Below are 18,742 nucleotides of genomic sequence, written 5' to 3'. Positions count from 1 at the left end.
AACTTTAAATGGAAATATATTACATTTCCTTACTGTGTAAACATGTATCTATATATTTATTACTTTAGTCCTACTGTACAAGAGAAAAAAAAAAAATATCTCAAAAACTTTACTCTGTCTCGGACTCATCCCAAACTCAATTTTACTACTATGATCTCCCTAACCCTTTTCTACAGACTCTTCTCTCTTCTATCTCTCCTTTACGTTTCGCAAACCTCATCTTTCTGCTATTATCTCCCAATTAACACTTCTGGATTCTTCCCTCTTCTATCCCTCCATTATTCTATTCAGTCCAACTAACAAACTCACATTTCCTCGTCTCAAATTAACTCATACCTTCCTATACTTGTACTAATACTGTACTCATATTTCCCTATACTAATCTACCACTAATCTTTTTGGGTTCCAGAGTAGCGTGCTACTCACCGAAAAGCGCTTGGGGTAGTAAGTGCTACATAATTACACTTACAAACATAGAAGTGCCTGTACATGTATAACTTAATTGACCTGCTGAAGTGATGTATGATTTGATTTATGTTCAGATGTCAAGATAGTATTTCTGGATTATGGCTTACCTGACCTACTGGAGTGATTCATGAGTTGATTTATACAGTAATGGTGATTTATGATGGGTCAAGGTTACAGACCTGTATGATGATTTATGACCCCACCAATGTGTCAAAGCTGCGGCAGTCAACTTCCAACAGGTTCGGTGTATATTGTGGCATTTATGAGTGGCCGCGTGCAGGTTTAGGGCTCTCAGGTCCGTTTTGAAAGTCCTCAACGAGGTGGTGTGTGCAGGTTTGGGCTTGGTGAAATTCAGATTTTAGTTGCGGTTTCCGAGAAGGATTGTGCCATCGGTTGCTCATTCTTTCAAAGGGCCGGGTGTTCGAGGAACATTGGTTCGGGCGTTTTGCCATGGTTTGGAGCCGCCTGATAAATAGAGGCCAAGGGAAGGAAAAGAAAACCAAGATGTATTTTATCGTTTCCATACAGTACAAAAAGTGAAATGTCCTTATTGGTGTAGAATGAAATATGCTACCCCCTTCAAATTCGCCTCATTTGACGGCCCTGGACGTCGAGTGAAGAGGACAGCTGTCTACTGGGGCCTGGAACAAGGCCACAGAGCCACTGCGGATTGGCCAGAGACCAGGACACAAGTTGTTCCGATGGCTGCCTCTCTGATCCGGATCTGAGCTGGTGCCATGCTGTGCCCATGCCCATTTGCCAGGCTGTTCCGCCGTTGGACACAGACTGATGTGGAAGCAGCGAGGCCAGCCCGTCAGTCACAGGCTAATGAGGCCGCGAGATCAGAGCAGCTGCAAGTCGCCTTCCTTCTCGGAGGTGCAACTGCGCAGCAGCCAGTGGTAACTCTGAACGCTGGCATAATAAATACATTTTATATAAAGAGATATTTATCTTGGTCTGAGGTTCTCAGCAGGTTCCACTGGGCTGAGCCGAAAGGGGCGTTAAATCACACATTCCGCCTTCTTCCAAGGCACGAGGCTGCCAATTAAAGCCGGTCTCTCGCTCTGCAGCTGGCCTGGTGGGCGGACGGGCGGGCGCTCGCCAGTCGGGGGGCAGCAGCTTCTCCCGCGTGGAGTCGGCGCGTGACGCGCTCCTGCCTCGTCCTCGCCTAGTGGCGGAGACAGCAAAAGCTGCGAAATGTGCAGTAGTATGAAAGAGCTTCACCGTAGCACGCGCAGCGGCCTAGTCCCAAATACCCGCTGCAGGGCCTGGCGGCTGCCGCGCAGTTACCTGGGCTAGGTAAAAAACGAGTCAGAGGAGTCAAAGACAGCTGTATAAACGAACGCACGCGCACGGAAAAGGAGCTCTGTAAATGCAGTTCGTGTGTGGTGAGAGTGGATGCCATCCAAGCGGAAGCCAGGGTACTGGACCCTCCAGGGAGAGCCCACCATCTCTCACCCTTTACAACTCGCAGCCTAACCCTTAGATAGCAGGTAGTGGCGGCCCGTCCTTTAGGGCGGAGGGGCCACGCCCCCCCCACCTTTTGCCCCTCATGAAGAGTGTCTGTCAGGCTGAACAAAGGCCATCCTGACAGACACTCTCCATGTTCAGCTCAGGCAGCCAGGAGCAGACATGTGCGATTTGCGCAGGCTCCTGGCTGCTTGAGCTGAACTTTGCTGGGCTGAGGAGGTCACAGCTCCTATGGGCGTGACCTCCTCGGCTCAGCAAAGGTGCCCCGAGGCCCTCCCCTGGGTGACGAGGAAAGCGTCACCAACTGGCACTCTCCCGAGTGTCAATCAGTGGCAATTCGTCACAGAGTGGGGTGGGGTCAGCAGTCTCACTGACCCCATTCCACTCTGTGAGGAGGCTGGGACTGCTGCCTTCCTTGGAAGGCAGCAGTCCCAACCCTCCTGGGACCTGGAGGCTGAAGGTAAGTGTGTGTGTGTGTGTGTGTGTGTATGTGTGTGATGTTTTAAATGGAAGGTTTGGTGCGCGCATGCATGTTTGAGTGTTATGAGTGTTGTTAATGGATGTGCGTGCGTGTGTGTGAAAGAATGAGTGTGTGCGATCTTTTAAAATGAATGGTGCGTGCGTGCATGTTTGAATGGTATGAGTGTTGTTAATGGATGTTCGTGTGTGTCTGTGTGTGAAAGAATGAGTGTGTGTGTGTGTGTCCCGCCCACCCCCCTCCCTCCTAAAGCTGCCGGCTGCCACTGCTCATACTACACAATCCTTGCTGTCTAATGCCGTGGGAGCAGGGTTATCTCTCGTAGCACTCAAATCTCACAAGCTAGCACCACTCAGGGCCGGACTGGCCGTAGTGGACATCTGGCTTTTTCCCAGGAGGATGGAAGGGTGGGGAGCGGTTTAGCAGCAGTGGTGCGAACTCGCCACGTCTAACAAAAGCAGCAGTGCTTCCCACTTGCACGCTTCCCCCGACCCGGGAGCTGGTCTGCCAAAAGTGCCAGGGCAGCTTTGTGTTCCAAGGCCGGTCCTGATGCCACTGGTAGGTGGGCTGTGGCACGGGTTATACAAATCTTGGAACCTGATGTCACCGACAGTAGGGCTATCACTCAGGTTACACATAACTCAAGCATCTGACCTCAGGCAGGAAGGTTATCCCTCACTTTACACGCACGACACAGTCTGTGACTGACCTCAGGCAGCAGGACTATCACTCCAGTTACAGAGATCATACAAACTCATTCTACACTGATCTGTCATCGCCCTGTTTTAGGCAGCAGGACTATCCCTCATGTTACACGTAACCCAGAGTCTCCAGCCTCGCGCAGCAAGACAACTGCACGGGATATAAAGAACCCCCAGACTCCTTTCTCCGTGCGCATTCTACATAGATTGGTTAGTACCTGCCCTCAGGTAACAGGGCTATCGTTCCCTCCGTTTACACGGACCTCACAGCTTCCGACCTCAAGCGGGAGGACTATATTTCTGGTTCTACAGAGTGCAGTCTGTGGCCTCACTCAGCAGGACAGTCTATCAGGTTAGTTACACGTCTCTGATGTGCAGCCTTGCACTGATCTGACAGCCTCAGAAAGAAGAGTTTCCTCTCACATTACCCTTTTCACCCAGTTCTTGCTTAAAGCAGTACGGCTATCCCTCAGGATACACAGTTCTCAAGGGTAATCCTTAGGTTAGAAGGTAGCTGAAAGAGCAGACCAAGATGTCTGTTGTGTACTCAGCTTTCAGGCTCTTCAATCATACAACAGAGCTTTTTTCGGGTTATTAAAATATGACAGACTTTGAACTACAGAGATATCCTGAGATTAAAAACATAGGGCACAGTTAGCGTTTTATAGCTATTTTTCAGTGTAGGAAATCTGCTAAATATGTTCTGTTTTCTTTTCTGTTTCTGCTGAGGCCAAGAGCTGTCCATGAGCGCTTAAACAGGCACTCTGTCCTTTGGTTTAAAAAAATGTGGCTCTTGGAGTCACATTATCTATCTTATAATGCATGGAACTCAACAGATCCCTGTATAAATGCCCATCTCTAATTTCTTTCTAATATATGGGCTTCTGTAATCCCTGTATAAAAGCCTGTCTCTAATTTCTTGTGAATTTCCCAGTCCGCAGGCAGCTGCTTAAAGCAGCAAAACACATTGCTTTTTTTTCTTTTGCTCTATTTTAATCGCTTACAATGACATGGAGAGAGAACATGTTTATTTTTGGCACTCCTTAGAAAAAAGCTAGAATCTTTCTGCACGTTTCTACAAATTCCAAGCTAGTGCAGTTTTTTTTTTCAATCTGACTTTTATTAAACTGTTTCAAATACCTGTTTTCAACAAATATCTAACAGGTTTTTGATGTGTTTAATTTTGCACTATAAGTTTTATTTTGATTCTTCATGCTTGCAAACATGCTTGCTCTTTCAGATGAAAGCTTTGACCAACGTTTTAAGTGATTTGTGGGAAAGTTGATGGTGTGATCATTATTATGTGGGCTAAAGTATCCTCTGGCGCAAATGATAAGGATATTGCATGTCACTTCAGAGTTCTATAACATTATAAAATAACTCCATCTCCGGCTTCGTTCCTCTATATGGTTATGGAACTCCTCAGTGACTTGCAGTACTTTTGGAATGTACGGCAGGGGGGTAATGTATCCCTTATATAATTAGCAACTTCTGATGCACTCAGTCACTGACAATGAAGAAAAGATGTCAGAAGTCAACTGTAATACCTTACTACAGTTCAGTTCTGACATCACAAAGACCTAGCAGCCGAAGTGAAAGGCAGGTCATGTCATGGACCAGCTGATGAAAGTGAAACATCGCTTCTCTTTCTTCTGCTCTGTGTTTCTTTGAACTCTACAGTGCCAAGCAGAAGGTAGATATTTAATGCAATATGTTTACTTTTTGCCCTCCTTGGGAAATTATAGAAAAGTTAGAATCTTTCTGCATGTTTCTGCTGCACTTTTTTAGATATAAAAAACACCGACTTCTGTTCGACTGCTTTTAATATTTTTTTCAACAACTAGCTAACCACTTTTTTGTTTAATTTTGCACTAGTGATTCTATTATTTTTCTTCATGCTTGCAAACATGTTCTCGTTTTCATATGAAAGAACTACGCACCAAGTATTTAAGTGATTTACAGGAAAGGGAATTGTATGACCATTTACTATACGGGATAAAGTATCCCCTGTCGGACATAATAAGGATATTGCAAGTCACCTCAGAGCACCTTAACCCTAAAAGGGAAATCGGCCTCTGGTCTCGTTCCTCTATATGGCCACGGACCTTCTCAGTGACTTGCAATATCCTTATAATGTACGGCAACGGGTAATTTATCCCATATATTTCAAGCATCATATAAGTTCATTTACTGACTTTTAATATATTTTTCTTACTAGCATTAGTGATATTAGTCATAGGCAACATTTTTATATATCTCTCCTACTATATGGCTACAAGCACTGCTTTAAATTGCCATGGTATTGAGTACCTGCTCTTCTTTCATTAGAGAGTACCGACATTTCTCAGCAGTACATTTAATGGGAGAGTACCAACACTTTACAAGAGCAAACAGGTGCAGTGGATAGTGAGTAGGAGCACGTATATTTTTTTATTTAAGGCACTGGCTAAAGGACTTCGTCGAATATGATGGTATTTGGGCAAGACGATACACTTCGAGTTTTTTTTCCAAACATTTAGTAAAATATTGTGAATTGACAGCTGTGGCTGCAATGACCCACTAATTCTCACACTGCCCTGTGATGTGAAATAAGGGTTGTTCCGCCATTGATAATTTTGATTCCTGTTTCCTCGAATATTATTTCAATTCACAAAGGAAAGACAGCGATGGGAAGAAGAGTAAACACTGATTTCTTTTAAAAGTATAACGTCTAAGCTGATACAGGTTAAAACTGACCCCTGATTCAGATGCTTCTTACCATGTGATTTCGTTTCAGGGCAGTACTAGGCAGAAATGCGTCACGATCTAGTACCACTGCATAGTGGAGGTTTGCACGAGGAAATTAACCAATTTAAGACCAAAAGAAATGGCGAATTCAGAGCAGATCACCAAGATTAGTAGAGAATATCAGGAGTTAGGTAAAATATCACTGAATTTCTTTTTTAAGTAGAAATCGGAAAGGTCAGCTGATAGCAATCACAATACAACCGCACGGCTTTTTACACATCATACACGTTTTAAGTGAGTAATGCCTGCATTATTATACAGGGAGTGCAGAATTATTAGGCAAATGAGTATTTTGACCACATCATCCTCTTTATGCATGTTGTCTTACTCCAAGCTGTATAGGCTCGAAAGCCTACTACCAATTAAGCATATTAGGTGATGTGCATCTCTGTAATGAGAAGGGGTGTGGTCTAATGACATCAACACCCTATATCAGGTGTGCATAATTATTAGGCAACTTCCTTTCCTTTGGCAAAATGGGTCAAAAGAAGGACTTGACAGGCTCAGAAAAGTCAAAAATAGTGAGATATCTTGCAGAGGGATGCAGCACTCTTAAAATTGCAAAGCTTCTGAAGCGTGATCATCGAACAATCAAGCGTTTCATTCAAAATAGTCAACAGGGTCGCAAGAAGCGTGTGGAAAAACCAAGGCGCAAAATAACTGCCCATGAACTGAGAAAAGTCAAGCGTGCAGCTGCCACGATGCCACTTGCCACCAGTTTGGCCATATTTCAGAGCTGCAACATCACTGGAGTGCCCAAAAGCACAAGGTGTGCAATACTCAGAGACATGGCCAAGGTAAGAAAGGCTGAAAGACGACCACCACTGAACAAGACACACAAGCTGAAACGTCAAGACTGGGCCAAGAAATATCTCAAGACTGATTTTTCTAAGGTTTTATGGACTGATGAAATGAGAGTGAGTCTTGATGGGCCAGATGGATGGGCCCGTGGCTGGATTGGTAAAGGGCAGAGAGCTCCAGTCCGACTCAGACGCCAGCAAGGTGGAGGTGGAGTACTGGTTTGGGCTGGTATCCTCAAAGATGAGCTTGTGGGGCCTTTTCGGGTTGAGGATGGAGTCAAGCTCAACTGCCAGTCCTACTGCCAGTTCCTGGAAGACACCTTCTTCAAGCAGTGGTACAGGAAGAAGTCTGCATCCTTCAAGAAAAACATGATTTTCATGCAGGACAATGCTCCATCACACGCGTCCAAGTACTCCACAGCGTGGCTGGCAAGAAAGGGTATAAAAGAAGGAAATCTAATGACATGGCCTCCTTGTTCACCTGATCTGAACCCCATTGAGAACCTGTGGTCCATCATCAAATGTGAGATTTACAAGGAGGGAAAACAGTACACCTCTCTGAACAGTGTCTGGGAGGCTGTGGTTGCTGCTGCACGCAATGTTGATGGTGAACAGATCAAAACACTGACAGAATCCATGGATGGCAGGCTTTTGAGTGTCCTTGCAAAGAAAGGTGGCTATATTGGTCACTGATTTGTTTTTGTTTTGTTTTTGAATGTCAGAAATGTATATTTGTGAATGTTGAGATGTTATATTGGTTTCACTGGTAATAATAAATAATTGAAATGGGTATATATTTTTTTTTGTTAAGTTGCCTAATAATTATGCACAGTAATAGTCACCTGCACACACAGATATCCCCCTAACATAGCTAAAACTAAAAACAAACTAAAAACTACTTCCAAAAATATTCAGCTTTGATATTAATGAGTTTTTTGGGTTCATTGAGAACATGGTTGTTGTTCAATAATAAAATTAATCCTCAAAAATACAACTTGCCTAATAATTCTGCACTCCCTGTATACCTCAAAGACGAAGCTACCATAGCATCTTTCCATGAAAGCAGAGGTCGTACGGATGTATTACACTGTAAAACCGAAGAGATTGTATTGCGAAAATCGTTTTTACGGGTATTATTCACTGATGATTGTGCTACCTGCCGTGTTCACACTATTAATATGTATGTTGACTCCTGTTGCACTAGATGTTCTCATTCTTGTAGAAGCAGGGTCTGAAAACAGGGTGTAAATTATTGCACATTTACGTTTTTTTTCGGAACAACCAAAATATATAATGGAAAGACAAACTGCTGTTTGTTAATGAAAGTTACTCCTGATGCGCAGTCTAGTTATGATGGAGAAGACTCACTCTGTGCGTGCGCACATACACTCATCTCATTGTCAGAGGCTTGATAGCAATTTGCAGTGCGGAATTTTTTGTTGAGTCTCGGTAACACGGTGAAGGATACCGAATTCGAAATTATCCAGTATGATTCCATGATCTGAAGCTAGTAATCATAACTATAAGAGATCAGATGTGACACGTGGTTTGAATTATAAAACATGATTATAAGCAGGTGTGATAAGCATAAGTAACAACCATTCTATTATCACCTTAAAATGAATCATTATATGAAGAAATATTTTCTGTAATAATCAAGTATATGTCATATCGGTTTAATATTTGATTCTGAATACATAATAATAATTAAGAACTAAACTGGTTGTATTTATCAGACATCTTTTACTATTGTCTCTCCACATATAGACTGGCGAAGTGACTTCATCAAGCACTGGCTCTTACTAACTGAGATTTGTGTTTCAATCTATTTGTCAAAAATATGAAAAAGTGTCTCCTAAATTTGTCTTTTGGAACCGTTTTAAACAGTCTAAAGTTTGGAGTTCATCAATCAATTAATCAATTTGTTGAGGCTCAAGGCGCTGTGGTGGGGGTAGTGGGGAAGGAGGTGGTACTCCTCGAAGAGCCAGGTCTTGAGGTGCTTTCTGAAGGACAGGAGGTCCTGGGTCTTGTGTAGGTTGGTGGGGAGGGAGTTCCAGGTTTTTGGCGGCGAGGTGGGAGAAGGACCTGCCGCCGGATGTGGTGCAGTGAATGCGAGGGACTTTTGCGAGGTCGGCGGAGCGGAGCTGGTGTGTCGGGATGTGGAAGTTAAGTCGATCATTGAGGTAGGCCGGTCCGGTGTCGTGGAGGGCTTTGTGAGCGTGGATTAGGATTTTGAAGACGATCCTTTTGTTGACAGGTAGCCAGTGTAGGGTTCTGAGGTGGGCGGAGATGTGTTCGTGGTGAGGAAGGTTGAGGATGGGACATGCTGAGGCGTTCTGGATGCCCTGGAGTTTTCTCTGGAGCTTGGCCATAGTTCCCACATAGAGGGCATTGCCGCAGTCCAGTGTGCTGCTGACGACGGCGTGGGTGACCGTTCTTCTGGTTTCTATGGGAATCCACCTGAAGGGCTTGCGGAGCATACGAAGGGTGTTGAAGCTTGAGGACGAGATGGCGTTGACTTGCTGGGTCATGGAGAGAGAAGAGTCTAGTATGAAGCTGAGATTGCATGCGTGGGTGGTGGGTGTCGGGGGCGTCCCCAGGGTTGCCGGCCACTAGGAGTCGTCCCATGCTGACTTGTTGGGTCTGAAGATGATGATCTCGTTTTTTTCTGAGTTCAGCTTGAGGTGGCTTGCTGTCATCCAGTTAGCAATGGCGAGAAGTCCGGTTGTTCTTGGTGGTTGCGGGGTTCTTCGTGAGGATGAGCTGGGTGTCGTCAGCGTAGGAAATGATGCTGAGGCCGTGGGGTCGGACGATGCTGGTGAGCGGAGCCATGTAGATATTGAGGAGGGTGGGGCTGAGTGAGGATCGCGTGGGGACTCCGCATATGGTCTTGGTGGCCTTTGACCAGAACGGGGGGAGGCAAACTCTTTGTGTTCTTTCAGAGAGGAAGGAGGTGAGCCAGTCTAGGGCTTTGTGACGAATTCCGGTGTCAAAGAGGCGTGTGCGAAGGGTTTGGTGGCATACGGTGTTGAAGGCTGCGGAAAGGTCGAGAAGGATGAGGGCAACTGTTTCACCTTTGTCAAGCCTGGTCCTGATGTCGTCGGTGCAGGCGATGAGTGCGGTCTCAGTGCTGTGGTTTTTGTGTAATCCAGACTGGGAGACGTCGAGTATGCTGTTGTCCTCCAGGAAGCGGGAAAGTTGGTTGTTGACTATCTTCTCTATGACCTTCGCAGGGAAGGGGAGTAGGGAGATAGGTCGGTAGTTTGTGAGGTCTTCGGGGTCGGCTTTCGGGTTTTTTGAGCAAGGCGTTGACTTTGGCGTGTTTCCAGCTTTCCAGAAAAGTGGTGGTCTCGAAGGAGCTGTTGATGATGGTCCAGAGCTGGGAAGCGATGATTTGGCTGGCCTCATTGAAGACGTGGTGAGGGCAGGGGTCTGTTGGAGACCCTGAGTGGATGGTGCTCATGGTTTTGGTGGTTTCCTCATCATTGGTGGGGGTCCAGGTGCTCAGTACGTTGGTGTGGCATGGTGCGATGGGGTTGACCGTGTCAGTGGTGGTGGGGGGGGGGACGTTGCAAAGCTTCCAAGTATGTCTGCGATCTTACGGTGGAACTAGATGGAGAAGGAGTCGCAGAGGTCTTGTGAGTGGGGAGGGTCGAAAGAGCAGGATTTGGGGTTGGTGAGTTCGTAGATGATGTTGAATAGTTCCTTGCTATTGTGTGCATTGTTGTCTATCCGCTCTTTGTAGAAGGATCTTTTGGTGGTCCGGATGAGCTGGTGGTGTTTGCGCCTGGCTGATTTGAGGGCGGTGAAGTTGCTCACTGATTGTTCTTGGTGCCAGGTTTTCTCAGTTTTCCGGCATTCTCGTTTGGAGGCCTGAAGTTCTGCGGTGAACCAGGGAGCTTTCTTGTTGATGCAAGTGTTGTTGGTTTTCTTGAGTGGAGTGAGGGTGTTGGTGCAGTCATCGAGCCATCGTTTGAGGTTGAGGGCAGCGGTGTTGGGGTTGTTAGTTTTAGGTGGTGGGGATTGGGCAAGGTTGTAGATCAGCTGTTCCTTGGAGATCTTGTTCAACTTGCGGTGAGGGATCGGATGTTGTTGGTGATGGGCTTCAGGAAAGAAAAGTGAACGCAGTGGTGGTCGGTCCAATGGAGTTCGGTGGTGTGAGTGAAGGTGATGTGGCTGCTAGAGGAGAATATGGCATCAAGCGTGTGCCCGGCTGAGTGGGTGGGCGAGGTGACCAGTTGCTTGAGGCTGAGGTTTACAAGGTTGTCCAGCAGGGCAGTGGAGCTGCAGTCGCTGGTGCTCTCCAGGTGGAAATTTAAGCCCCCGAGGAGCAGGTAGTCCGGGGAGGCGAGGGCGTGGGAGCTGATTGCGTTGGTGTCGCAGAATTGGGGGCGGGGGCCTGGTGGTCTGTAGACGAGGGTTCCTCTCAGGGTGGTGTCGGCGTTGATGTGTATCTGAAAGTGTAGGTGCTCTGCGGCATCCAGGGTGTCGTTGGTGTTGGTGGAGATCCTGATAGAACTTCTATGTACTATGGCGATTCCTCCTCCTGGTTTGTTGATACGGTCTCTTCGGGTGATCTTGTATCCCTCTGGGATGGCTATGGCGATGTCTGGTTCAGATGAGGGATTCATCCATGTTTCAGTGAGGAAGGCGATGTCAGGGGAGGCTGTCTTGAGTAGGTCCCAGAGCTCGATGGCATGCTTGTGGATGGAGCGGGTGTTGAGGCGGATGCAGCTGAGATGGTTGGGTTGTCTGGCGTTGTTGGCTTGATTGCAGGAGCAGCAGGTGAAAGGTCCGTGGGTGTGCCTGTGTGCCTGTGATCAGCCTGGGCGCAGGCGGTGGGCCTGCCGGGGTTGAGTGCATAGAGCTCTGCAGTGGTGTAGATGCGTCTTGAGGCGTGGGACGTGCGTTGGCCAGGGGGATGGGCGCTGGGCGCTGTCCAGGCGCAGACGGGTGCAGACAAGCTTACCTCTGGCACACCTTTGGCACGCCAGCAGCACAACCGCTACGCAGACAACAGCGCCATGCTATGGTTCACCTTTTCTCATTTCTATTTCAGTTCCGAATATACACCCTCAAGCTTTAAGGTGTAGGTGAAAGCACGGAAAACTGGGGGGGTCAAAATTTGATGAGCATTGATGAGGTGTGGGTACGAAAAGGTGAAACTTGAAATACACTTGCAGATAATATTCAGGATGTAGCCCACAGCTTAACGCCAAACTCTGTCAAGTAACAGATCCAGATTTTGAAAACAGCAAGAAGGAAGCAGGCTTGCCTGGCAAGGTCTCCTTTATATGGCTGCTCACCTGCACATTTCCCATTTTGCTGACCGTGGATCAGTCCTGTGCCACACACCTTGCAAGCACGCCCTCTCTGGGCATAATAGCTCTTAGCCGTAGCTCCAGGGAGTGGGGTGGGTGCCTGGGCCAATAGAGAGTTAGCCACTCGCTGCACCATAGCACCACATGTTCTCCAGTGAAAAGGATGGATCCTATCTCAGGGGGGTGAGGGAGGGCTAGATATATTTTGATAAGGGTGGTTGGTGAGACCTGTCCCTTATTGGTATGGGTAAACACGGTTCTGCCATCCATGTAAGCAACCACCATTCAGGCCGTCACTCCATAGCCAGAGTCCTTAACTCCCTAGCAACGAAAGGGTGCTCCTCACCAAGCAGAGTGCAGAACTCTGCCTGGTAGCACTTTAGAGCCGGCACTATGGTTGTTCTCAAGGATCATCAGGTTTCAAGGGAAAGCAAACAGTCAGGAATCTCTAGAGACAAAAATAGAAAATAATCAAGCTGGGAAAGTTGCAAATAACCGGTCCAGTCTTCCGTTCTGACAGTATGACAGCACAGATAGTGCATGCAAAATGCTGGGCTGCATGCAAATGTGTCGAAAATGAAGGTATACATTGAAAATATTTGCTATACACTGTTTTAAGATGGCACCACAAACGACTGCTGCAAATTACCTTACCCTCCTGGTGGCCACAAAACAGCCTCTATATTCAGAATATGTCCACGTCCAGTATGAAACGAGAGGGGTCTTTGATAAATGGGACACAGGACCTTCATGAAACTCAGACGCCAACAATATTTCTAGGAAGTATGGCTGTACTGCAATCAATTAAGTTCTTTCTTTAAAAAACATTTCTTTGAAAAACATCTATAGAAATTCCACTTTTGGAAGAGGAATAAAAAAAATTCTAGCTATCGCGTCAAGAATTTGAGATTTTATTAAGGAGGCGAGGATTATGCTTACTCTTCACTTTACTGACAAAACAGCAGCCAATAAAAAATGAGATAACTTTAAACTACCATTCCCATGATGCCAAGTCAATCAATCATGGCCATACATTGACCCCATAAATAGTCTGCATGCTACCGTCCATCCTCTTTCTTTGCGAATCCAACCTTATGACGCATTAAACTTGCAAACTTTGAGAAGAAGAAGAATCCTCGTGACATCTGGGACCGATTCATCACTCCAACCAGAACATAGAACCGAAATCCCAACTCTTGATCCGAAAGGGTGACACTCATGAATTCGTGTTCTCTGACCCTGTGAAAAATAAATAAGATAAACTAATATCCATGTATATTGAAGGGTGGGTCAATATTCTTTTTAACATGGTTGATGCATGTACGAATATTATATTCATTATGAACTCTTTACAACATTTGCAATAATGAATACCGGGTGGGATAATCCTCGCCTCCGTGTCCTTAATAGAATCTAAAATTCTTGATGCGATAGCTAGAAAAAATGTCATTCTGTGTCTGGACCGGAGGCTTCGGATTATGCTAGTTTAAAGTCTATTTACCACATCTGACACCACATCAACAATCGGTTTATGATAGAATACTTTGAAAGTAGAATCATTTGACCAGTCCGCCGCAACCATAATATCTTCTAATCTAGCCCCAGTTGCAAAAGCTTTTGAAGCCATGGCTCCTCTGACAGATTGAGCCCCAAAAATACTTATGTCAATACCTGTTTCTGCTAATAACCATTTGACCCAACGAGCCAAAGTTGCCGCAGTGACTGTGCGAAAAGGTTTCTGTAAAGAAATCAACAATTGACCGATAACATTTTGTCTGAATTCACGTGTGCAATCTTCATACACTTTTAAACATTGAACAACATAAAGGGGCATATTTATACTTTTTGACGCAAAACTGCACCGGCGCAGTTTTGCGTAAAAAATATTACCGCCGGCTAACGCCATTTTGGTGCGCCGTGCGGGCGTCAAATTTATACTTTGACGCACGGCGGCACAAACCACAGGTGGGAGTCATTTATTTTGACACACACCGCAGCGTCAAGTCGTAAAGCAAAATGACGTTAACGCGGCGGAAATGACTGGGGGTCGATTTACGACCCCGCAAACCGGATATGCGCCGTTTTTTTACGCAATGGCGTCAAAAAACCCAGTGAACACTGCCATTTCACCAGAGGAGAGCCAAAATAGATCCTAGATGCCACTACAGACCCCAGGGAGATGACAACAGACCAGGACCCAGCCAGGAGGACTCACACAAGAACCAGGACACTTATAAGAAGAAAAGAAAGTGTTGCTCAGTGCAGAGGAGCAGGAAACTCTGGTTAAAGAGGTGACGGAACACCAGCACCAACTGTTTGTCACCTCAAAGTTGCCAATCAGTAGGAGAGAGGCAATATGGCAACAAAGATTAACAGTGTGGCTGAAGTATGCAGAACTGTCATCGAGTGCAAGAAACGCTGGCATGACTGCAAGCGCAGGACCAAGGAAAAGATGGCCAGGAACAGGAAGGCAGCACTGCAAACTGGAGGTGGTAGTCCAGCACACCAGGAGGCCCTGGACCACATGGAGGAGATGGTCACAGCCGTCATCCCTGAGGAGATCGTCACAGGGATTCAAGGACAGGACAGCGCAGACTACCAGGAGACAACGCACATGCAGGGTAAGTCGCATGGGGAATTGAAATGCACTAATGTCAACTGCAACCGGGGGGGGAAATACCTACTACACATTGCATGTAAGTCATCATATGCATGGAGTGGCATGGGTAAAGGGGCACGGCATGGGGGCATGGCCTGCACAGACAGAAGCTGGGGTACACCATTACACTACACCAACAACAGTCCCATGGGGGCATGCTGCCATGCCAACGATGGAGCAGAGGGAAAGCCACGCCAGGAGGGAAGGGCACAATGTCAAACTGACATCCCGGCACACATCAGCCACCATACCCCCCACATTAACTAGGGCCCTCTTAACAACCTCTAGCCATACCGACAACTGGAATGTAACTGCGACAACAGTTGCCACTACCACTTCCGCTATGTGTGCAGCTCAAGAAGCCAATGGCAGTAACCTCCCCATGGATCATACACACCTAAATTAGAGGGTTGAGGATGACAACTTCAACAATCCCCTGAAAAAAGACAAAGGCCCCAGTACTGTCAAATGTCAATGCCCATAGTTGTTGCAAACATCAGCCAATGTAAACAACAATAGGAGCTACACAGCACTAAGGACATACCCATGCTGCATATGTCAGGGTCCATCCTGTGCCTGGGTAACAATGTAACATCCCAAATGTCATACTGCTCAGACAACAGCATTGAGGAGGGGACACATGTAACTGGTCACTGAAATACACCTGCACAGTCAGAGGAGGAAATAGGACACTGATACAACAATCATGGCAATCCAATGTACCACACATTCCCAACATCAGCTGTACACATTACCAATGCCAACATCCATATCGTGTCATAACAATGCTATGCATAGGATATGCTACATGTCAAATACATTTAAGTGGATGTGAAAGATCAGAGACGGGGGCAGGTCCAGATTGTTAAGTGTGCTGCCAGGGCCATCAGAGCACCCACAGCCAGTGAAAGGTCTCACCATGAGAATGGATGTAGACAGAGGGTTGAGTAGGACAAGAAGGTGGCAATTCACTATTTGGCCAAAACCAACACCTAGAAGAGATGATGCAGACAAGTCTAATAACTTAATAACATACATGTGACATGCAGGTGGGCCATAGGCCTGGGAGAATGCCCATCTGAAAGACTGGAGCAATAAACACGAAACAAGATCACAATGTGAATTCATCACAAGGCAGGCATGTCACATCACTCATGCCACAACACAGACACACTAATTGTACCCTGTTTCATTGCATAGGAAGATGGATCTCCTGCGGATATGCCTGTCCCAGATTACCCTGATGACATGGATGACGAGCTTCCTCAGGAGACTATCCAAAAGGTCCTTGAAACCCTCCAGACCCCACCTTCAGTCACAAGGAGGAGCACAGAACAAGCAGCCATTGCAGAGGAACCACCCACCACCCCAATTGTAACACCTGCCACCTCCAATACAGCTGAGGACTCAGACGACACAGGCACCAGCTTTGAGAGAACTGTAGTTGGGGTACAGCGGGAGCTGACCAAGGAGGTGCGGGTGGGGGTGCAAACTATGGCAGCCAGCCTAGAGGGGGTGCGTTTGTGCATGATGTCATCTGCAGATCAGGCAGCAGCTATGCAAGCCCTAACATCTATCTTGCAGGAACAGCAAAAAACCCAGAAGGAAATCAGCACAGCTGTAATACAGTTGACCCAACACCTACAAGAGTACTCCTGTCTACGCGTGCACGAGTGCAACATTGAACCCCTCAGGGCCGACCTGGCTGCCTACCATCGTGATGTGGCTGCTATTCTCAAGAACCAGCAGATCCTCCTTGCTGCAGTACTGCACTTAAGACCTTCACAGGTAGCAGCGACCGGGATGTCTGACTCCACGTCTTCTAACACTGAGGTGTGTGTTGCCCCTTCACAACCACTACCACCAAGAACAGAGGAGGCAACACACACATCAGAAGAAGAAGACATGGAACAGATCACCTTCACACAGAAAAGTACCCGGAAGCACTAGTCCCTGCCACATGGCCAACTATTACCAAGGTCCTGCACTTTGTAACATGCCAGTCTTGCAACAACTCTACTTAATGACTGTTCTGCTTACCACTGTATATCTTGTCAGCCTGCCCAGTGATTGTCTCTCTCCTACTCAGTGGCAAATCCTGTCCCTCTGCACTGTCTGAAACATCACCCCAGCATGTCAAAATCATTTCCGTAACCCCTTGTGTCGGATCACAATGTAAGATGTCACTCTAATGGACTCACAATCATGGACAATGTACAGAGGGCACTACAGCACTTTTCAATAAATAGCACTTACACAACAAATCTGTCTCTGGGTAATGTGACATATCAACTGTGCAGTAGATAACTGAAATGTGCCTACTGTCAAATTACTTAGCTTGTCAATACAACTGTCCTGATATTATGTAGTCAGATAAATCTGACAGTGGCCATGATTGCATCATACTCTGCCCTTCCTGAGGGTAATATCTGATGAAGTGAGAAACCATACACCATCATGCTGTGTTGGACAGAATAATGCTTCCTCAAGGGATATCTAAGTCACCAAATAGTGGCAGCAAAATGTTGTCACCATGCAATACTAACACACATAACAGTGCACACAAATCTAAGCAAACACTACAAAAACTGCATGAATAAAACTGTCTGAGTTTACATCCAAAGAGGTAATCATGCTGAACTGTGTCACAAATGATCAATGTGAGTCATGATAGAGATGAAGGTGTGCAAAAATGAATAGCCAAACGATTATATGGTGATTATTATATGTGTTTATTTAAATTAGTTCATAAAGTGGTGATGGTGATTATATTTAAAAGAAATTGTTCACGATATTTTGTCGCCTGCGTATACCAGCGGCCGTGTTCTGTAGTTCCCCCTCATGTTGCAGGCCAGCATTCTCCTGTTCCTCCTCTTCAGGCATGTGTGGCTCTGGTTCCAGGAGGGAAATGTTCCTTTTGATGCAAATGTTGTGCAGAATAGCACATGTTAGGATGATCTTACAGACCATCTCTGGGGAATATAGGAGGCTACCACCAGTGATGTTGAGGCACCGGAACCTTGACTTGAGGATGCCGAAGGTCCTCCCAACTATGGTGCATGTCCTCCTATGTGCGTCATTGTAGGCATGCTCTGCTGCAGTATTCGGGTTGCCAATAGGTGTCATTATCCATGGCTGGATGCCATACCCCTGATCAGCTGCAAGAGAAAATGAATGGGATCATGTTGATGTAGCTAGCCCTATTGAAATCACCTTTCATGGCAGTAGTTGTCTTGTGTTGTCTGTGACTCTTTTGTGTTATTATGTCGCATCCTAGGCTTGTAGGATGTACCATCTGCATTGTGTTGTTTCCTTGGCTGAACGAGTGTTTGGCTGCTAACCGGTTGTCAGCAGTATGTTTTGGGTTTTGCAGTACAGTGTGCCCTCCCTAGCATTGTGACTTGTGATACAGGTGTGCGTGTGTCTTCACTGGGGGTGAGATGATAGTTCCATACACAGATTCATTTTGACAGTGTTGTTAACACGTTCATATCAATGTACCCTGGACATCCCATACCTTTAGACTTATGCAATGGAATAATGTAAACGTCATTGGGACACTTACAATTTGCAAGGTGACATTTAGGCAACCCACTCCACACGTTGTGATCTTTGACGTCTTAACATTAGACTGTACACTCATTTCCGATGTGTGACAGGTTCAATGGTGACCTAAGATACATGGCTAGCGATGTCACGACCTCAGTGTGTTCCTGTTCACATGTTGCTGTTGTGGTGTATGTGTTGTGTGTCCTAGAGGGTTGCTGTGCAGTGTGTATATGAGTAGGTTTTTGTACTTACCAACAAGTAGTCCATTGCCATACCGTCCATCCTGGAAGTGTTCATTGATGGTGCAGTGACGGAAGATGAATGAGTCATGGACACTCCCAGGATATTTAGCCACGATGTTGGTGATCAATCCTTGGTGATCGACAATGGCCTGCACATTGATGGAATGTGTGTGCTTCCTGTTGCGGTAGAGGTGTTCAGTTGCAGCAGGTGGCACAAGGCATACATGTGTGCAGTCGATTGCACCAAGGACGTGTGGGAAGCCACTA

General features: G+C 46.3%; 1 long non-coding RNA gene across 1 annotated transcript in view; it reads right to left on the bottom strand.

The window, feature by feature from the left end:
* Window positions 1–12,927: 12,927 nt before the first annotated feature.
* The window catches only part of LOC138299859 (uncharacterized), a 76,157-nt gene continuing 70,342 nt past the window's right edge, over window positions 12,928–18,742 (bottom strand). The window contains exon 3 of the long non-coding RNA XR_011204842.1: window positions 12,928–13,264. This is a non-coding gene — a long non-coding RNA (uncharacterized lncRNA). The remainder of the gene's footprint in view (window positions 13,265–18,742) is intronic.

Source organism: Pleurodeles waltl, chromosome 6 (genome assembly GCF_031143425.1).
Source record: "Pleurodeles waltl isolate 20211129_DDA chromosome 6, aPleWal1.hap1.20221129, whole genome shotgun sequence".
NCBI lineage: Eukaryota > Metazoa > Chordata > Amphibia > Caudata > Salamandridae > Pleurodeles > Pleurodeles waltl.
This window is presented reverse-complemented; position numbering and strand designations above follow the sequence as displayed.